Below are 6,302 nucleotides of genomic sequence, written 5' to 3'. Positions count from 1 at the left end.
CAGCAAAAACATTCTTCTGAAAACCAGAGAAAACGCTGCGAGAGTCGCCAAGCCCTCCTGCTGCGCCGCTCAGTGAATGCTGCTTTTTGTTTTAAACAGGGTAAAATCATTATTAAGGCAAGCATTTAAAAATGTGAATACTTAACATGAGATGAATGCTACATGTTTAAACATCTGAATAATTTATCTGGTTTTAAGTTACTGAGCATTAAGATCTCCACGGAAATCAATGAGAGGTGAATATATTTAGCTCTGCTGGAAAACAGCTCCTTTTCTGCCCGACTTTAGAAGCCGAAGTTTGACAATCTTGCCTAGCCAAAGAGATTCATATTTATTTTCAGTCTCTCTGAAGAAATTATTTTTACTTGCTTCAATACAAAGTCTTTCTCAAATTCCTAAGTAAATATTACAGTAAGTGCATGCAAAAAAGAGTTAAAATATAAGAAACGAGTGTTGAGAAACAAGTGAGGAGACAAGGCTGTGGAGCAGGCGGCGCGGGCTGCCTGCGGGCTGCAGCGTGGGAACCGGCCCCGGCCAAACCCGCCCATTTTGGTCTTAAAAACCCACGGGCAGGAGGGGAAAGGACCTGTCACTGTCACCTCGCCCTGCACCGAGCCCACGCTACCAGGACGATGCTGTTGGGACGTTCGGCTGCTAAATAACCACTGCAGGCTCACTTTGGCCGGCAGATTTATGTACAAGACTTCTCTCAAATCAAATATTTTTCTTTTATACGATGCATGGAAGCCTGACCTCTCAGAGTCGTACGCAGCATCCTGTGCCCTTTGGTTGAACACCGGTATCAAAGGTTTTGCTTTCCAGACCCCATGAATACACCACGGGTTATTCTAAAACATAATACCTGTGCAAGTCTTGTATCGAGTGCCACTGCTACAAGCAGGCGTTGCTTACGTCAGTGGCACTTTATTTAGATACAAGTTGCAGAATTTGCTTTTTTGACTGAACTGACCCAACATCTGCCAGCACCGTGGAAGGAGATTAGCTGGTGGATGCTGAGCGAGACCGAGCCAGCTTGGTGCCCACGTCCTGCGGCTCAAGGCCTTTTCCTCGCAGGGGACAGAGGTGTCCGAAAGGCAGGAGGGGAGCAGACATTTCCAGGCTCATTCCTGGTCACCCAGCTTGAGCGAGCTGGGGATGCTCAACCCAAAGGCTGCATTGCAAAAGGGAGAGACCACCAACGTGGCCGTTTTGAAAAACACATGAGCCACGAGTGAATGAAGAGGGGAGGTCGCCTGGGAGCCCGGGGTGGTGGGGGGTTGGATGCCACTTGGAGGATCCTGCCTCTTCTGCAGGATCTCTCCTTTCGCACCGTTACGTTGCCGTCCTGAGGTGTCCTCAAGGCACGGGGCTCTCTGGACCGAGAACACCAAGAGATGGTCTGAAGAGCAGACTTCAGCCAACAGCTCCGCTCTGCAGGTACGTGGGAGAGGGCTGCACAGAGCGGGTACCAACGCTGCAGAAGACAGTTTCCCTGGCACCAACCCAAAGCTTGTCCCACCGCCTGGCCCAGGAGCGAGCTGCCTCCGGCAGCACTGCTGCCCCTCGCCAGTGCCAAGTCCACCTCCAGCAGGGAGGCACCAGGGAATGGCACACGCAGGGCTTTGGAGAAAGGAAAATTCTTCACGTGCTTCCCTTGTGGGCAGAGGAGAGGAGCAGTGAAGCATCCCTGTTGGCAGACATGAGCCCAGGAGGGCTGCACGGTGCGGGCAGGACGCAGCCCAGGGAGGAGAGCGGGACCTTGATGGATGGGGTCGGTACCCGGCGTCTGGCGTGCACAGAAAGTCCCCCCAGGATGAACGATAATAAAGCAACAAGAGGGATTTCACTACAATCATGGCCCGTCTGGGGGAGCAGGAGAGACTACAGCAATCACCCAAGAAAATAAAGCAAATGGGTGGTTTTCACCAAATCTTGTTTGCTTCTGAAGGACACAGTCTCCTGAATTTCAAGTCTTGTTCACTGAAACGTAAACATCCCTTTGCTTTCTATACAGACATCTGTGCTATGTGCCACCGGGTCCATTCCCAATGTGTGACATTTCATTAGACGCAGAGTATGTGATAAAACCAAAAATCAGTCATTTCCCCCCCATGCAGAAAGGTTCAGGTAATAAAAAAAAATTACAAGACGAAGCTTGATTTTAAAGCTTAGTTTAGTGACTTGTGACCATGACTAACTGCAGGACAGGGCGCGCTCTTCCCTTCTCATTAAAAAGGAACTTTCCGTGATAAGTCAGTATGACAAATCAACATTTAATTTATTACAAAAACCAGGCGAGCAAGCTGAAGCATAGCGTAGGTGGTATTTCATTTTATCGTATTAAAAGAGTTTCCCCAACGTAAAGATAATTTGAACTACGGTGGCTATAAAAGCGAGTGGAAAATTATGTAGATCTGATTTCCTGCATATGAACCAGTTCTATCTTTCTGAAGCTTATTAAATCATATCCGGATTGTTTCAGCACAAAGCCACTGGGCGAATTAATGGGGGAAAAATACGTAGACTTGGGTAGATAATAGAAAAGAGTTATGGTTCCTGAAGCTGGCTCGCCAGAAGAATTTGATGTGAAAGAAACCTGAAGGAGAAGCAGATCTGGACTGATTTAGGTGACCGGACTCTGCTGGGGCTGAATAAGCTGCTGAGTTGATGCGGTAGAGGGATGCCAAGTGAGCGCGGGGTGGGTTTTGCTGGTCCGCGGGCCATAGATTAGCCCTGTTGGATCCCACCCTGCCCCACACCTCACCCCACTGCGGGGTCGGGTCTCGATGCTATGGCTGATGAACAGGATTTCAGTTCAAAAAAACACTTCATAAATTCTCTCGAGTTTCTTTAGAGCAGTCTTTGGCATTACAAGAAAGAATGAGTCCAGCCGTGCTGCGTGGCTCCCAGGTTCCCTGGGACTGATGCTCGGACAGAGCTTAAGCCGAAATTTAAAATTATTCTCCAGCCCCTCTAATACCTTTTCCATTTCCTCAGATTCCTTTGAAGAGGGCAAACCGGCGCGTGACTGCTGGCACCGGGGGCTGCTGCTTAGAACCCGCCAGGTACAGCTTCACTTGGTCAGACCTGCAGCGGCATTCGGTATAAAAAGCCAAAATAAACTCGGAGCTCTTCGCATCTGCGTCCACACAGCCCCAGGAGTCCCCCAGAACAAAGCCGTTGCTGCCATTGTGGAAATGTCCCCAAAATCCACGGCGTGCCAGCAGGCAAACTGATCAGAAACTGGCGTTGAAGGGCTTTTTTGGAACTGTATACTGCAGGTCTAAAAAGCCACGCTATTTTAATTCAAACTGGAACTAATAGCTGGAAAACATTTGCCATATGCCTGCCCAGGACCAGCACGGGCATCCTGGTGCCTTCTTCAACCCTCTAATTCATCTGGCGGTGGAACAAGCCTGGCTGCTCTTCGGCTTGCTTCCGTACTCTCCTTTTGTAATTAGCAGCCGCATTGCAGCGGGCTTTGGGCTGGCGGAGCGGGACAGGACACGGGGCTGGGCAGCACCCGCTTGGCACCCCTCCGTGGACGGGGCTTGTGGGTCAGGAAAGTCCTGCCGGATCATTATCCCTCTTAACTTTGCCTTCTGGAAATCTCCCGGTGTTTCCAGCCTCCAAAGTGAATTTATAAGCAGATGTCCCTCTCTCACGGCTGGTGCAAACGGGTCGCATCGGTTATAATGTCACGGTAAGCCTGCTGCATGGCAGACAGTTTAAAATGTCGTGCTCGGCTCTCCAGAATTCCTGGAAATACAATAAGCTTCTGCAGTCCTTTTCTTTTTCACCTCGGTATTTTGATTCACTTTTCCTGTGGCTACCTGATTGCTTTGCTGGCAAAAGAAAATATTGTCCCCAAGCAACAATGAAATTGTGTAGATCTTTTGTGGCGTTTTACAAACTCTAAAAAGTAAGCAAATTTACGTTTAAAATTTAAAAAACTCTTAGTGTGGTCTGCTTAGTCACTCATCTAGAATGAATAATTATTTCTGCTAAGTACTAAGTAGTCCTTGCTTTCATTAGTATTGCTGTGTAATACGAGGCAACGTTGTTTTGCACATGGTTAATTTTCATAGGGGTTTTTTGAAGGTTCTCTATGTTGGAATAAAACCCTTAGTTTAGGCATGAATGAAAAGGTTTAAGTGTTTGAAAACAGCGTAAAACTCACAGCTGCTTTTTTCCTCCGCTAAGATCTTAGCATTGACTGCCGCTGTTTTATACAGGCAGACACGCTTGCGCTTGCAGTCTTAATATTTGTACAGAGAGATAATGGTGGAGGGATGTATGATTAAGCATCAAATAAAAGCAGGAATTATTTGACTCCCTGATTACATCTGCAGCTCTCCTGGGCATTTCCATAATGCCGATCACCACCGTTCTAACGGAGCACCCTGTTTGGAACTGATGGTACAGCGTGGGAAGCCTCTGGTCCGCAGAGATGGGCAGGAGAACAGCGGCTGGCCCGCAGAGAGGTGTCCGTCTGTCTAAGGATTCCAGCCAGGGCAAGGTCTGGGTGAGTGGCTGAAACACAAACCAAGGGCAAACTGCTTGGCTGCCCTCGTGCCGAGCTGGCAGCGCACGTTCAGCTCAGAGCTGTGGCAGTGGTACCTCAAAAGAAAGTGAATTTCCATCTAGAAGAAGATTAAAATGAGCTTGATGAAAAGTCTGATGTTTGAAATATAAGATGACCTAGGATTTAGAAGTTGCAATAACTTTAAAATATATCAGAGGGCTGGAGCCCCTCTGCTGGGAGGACAGGCTGGGAGAGCTGGGGGGGTTCAGCCTGGAGAAGAGAAGGCTCCAGGGAGACCTTCCAGCCCCTGCCAGGCCCTAAAGGGGCTCCAGGAAAGCTGGGGAGGGACTCTGGAGCAGGGAGGGGAGCCATGGGACGAGGGGGAAGGGTTTTACACTGACAGAGGGGAGATTGAGATGAGATGTGAGGCAGAAATTGTTGGCTGTGAGGGCGGTGAGCCCCTGGCCCAGGTTGCCCAGAGAAGCTGTGGCTGCCCCATCCCTGGAGGGGTTCAAGGCCAGGTTGGCCGGGGCTTGGAGCAACCTGGGCTGGTGGGAGGTGTCCCTGCCCAGGGCAGGGGGTGCCACTGGGTGGGCTTTAAGGTCCCTTCCAGCCCAAACCATGCTGTGATTGTATGATAACACATTAAAATTACGGGTAGATCTGTGCGAGCGGTCGCGCTCATTGTGGCAGGGATGGAGACACGCGGAGGCTTCTGCTCCCATTCCCGCCTTTGCTTTGTAGCTCCCCGTGGTGTTAGTTATCGAGAAAAGCATGTCCGCCTCTCACTTTTGACAAGACCGCATCTAGCATCTCTCCTGGGAGCCACGCGCAGGGTGTCACAGTCCTGCTGAAGGAGAAACCCCTGCTAAGGTCAGCCCTGGCCGTGTCCTCCGCGGCCGTCAGAGCACCACACCGGCCGGGGTCCCTGCCTGCATGCCTTTGAAGCCCACATGCTTTTATCAAGCTCTCCTTTTTCCTAATTTAGTGATTATTCTACATAATCCTAATGTTTTATAATAGTTAGCAGTTGTGAAAATATTTAAGTGCACTCTTAGCACAGACAGGATTATATTCAGGCATCTCTCCTGGCGGTGAATAGGAAGGAACAAAGTAATATTGTATCACTATCTGTAATTAATGAAAGAGATTAGGAAAAATACTATGCTGGAACATGCAAACCAACATTTCCTAACACCAAGGACTGCGTTAACCAGAAATAATTACAAGCTTTAATGCCGATGCCTTGTAGACAAAAGCACAGACCTCTTTAGGTTGTCTGAATAAGCAAGACTAATTCTTTTAAATGGATTATGCAGAGAGATGTTAATAAGCATTTCATTTAACTATATTCAGGTTAATGGTTTATTACAGGAAAGCCTTAATAAATAGTTTTTGTGCAACATTTAAAATACACAGAGAAGGAAGGAATAAACTAACTGAAGGTCAAAGCAGTAAGGAAAAAAAAGATGAAAAACACTAGGCTGTCAAAAATGCGGTTTTTTTTTTAAAAGAAAAGATTGCAAGATAATAGGACTGTGACGGCTCAGCGGAGTCCTGCAGACACGTCTCTAAATATTGTTACACTTGAAGTTAGCGGAGGATTTATGGCTCCGGAGGAGCGGGTCAACGGTCTATACAAGGCTGAATTAGAAAGCACCGGCTTGTGCTAGGAGAGGGGTCTGCTCGGAGAGCCCCAGGGCCGGCCCGCGCGCGGCTGGGCCACAGCAAAGTCTGTCCCGAAGAGGAACCTCGCTGTGCCCCGGGGGCCAGGCAG

At 48.7% G+C, this 6,302-nt stretch overlaps 1 protein-coding gene across 1 annotated transcript in view; it reads right to left on the bottom strand.

Annotated features, from left to right (window-relative positions):
• The window catches only part of NEGR1 (neuronal growth regulator 1), a 312,772-nt gene that overhangs the window by 27,993 nt on the left and 278,477 nt on the right, over nucleotides 1–6,302 (bottom strand). The window lies entirely within an intron of this gene.

This window comes from Chroicocephalus ridibundus, chromosome 8 (genome assembly GCF_963924245.1).
Source record: "Chroicocephalus ridibundus chromosome 8, bChrRid1.1, whole genome shotgun sequence".
NCBI classification, from domain to species: Eukaryota; Metazoa; Chordata; class Aves; order Charadriiformes; family Laridae; genus Chroicocephalus; species Chroicocephalus ridibundus.
The sequence above is the reverse complement of the archived record's forward strand: the minus strand, read 5'-3'. Positions and strand labels throughout refer to the sequence as shown.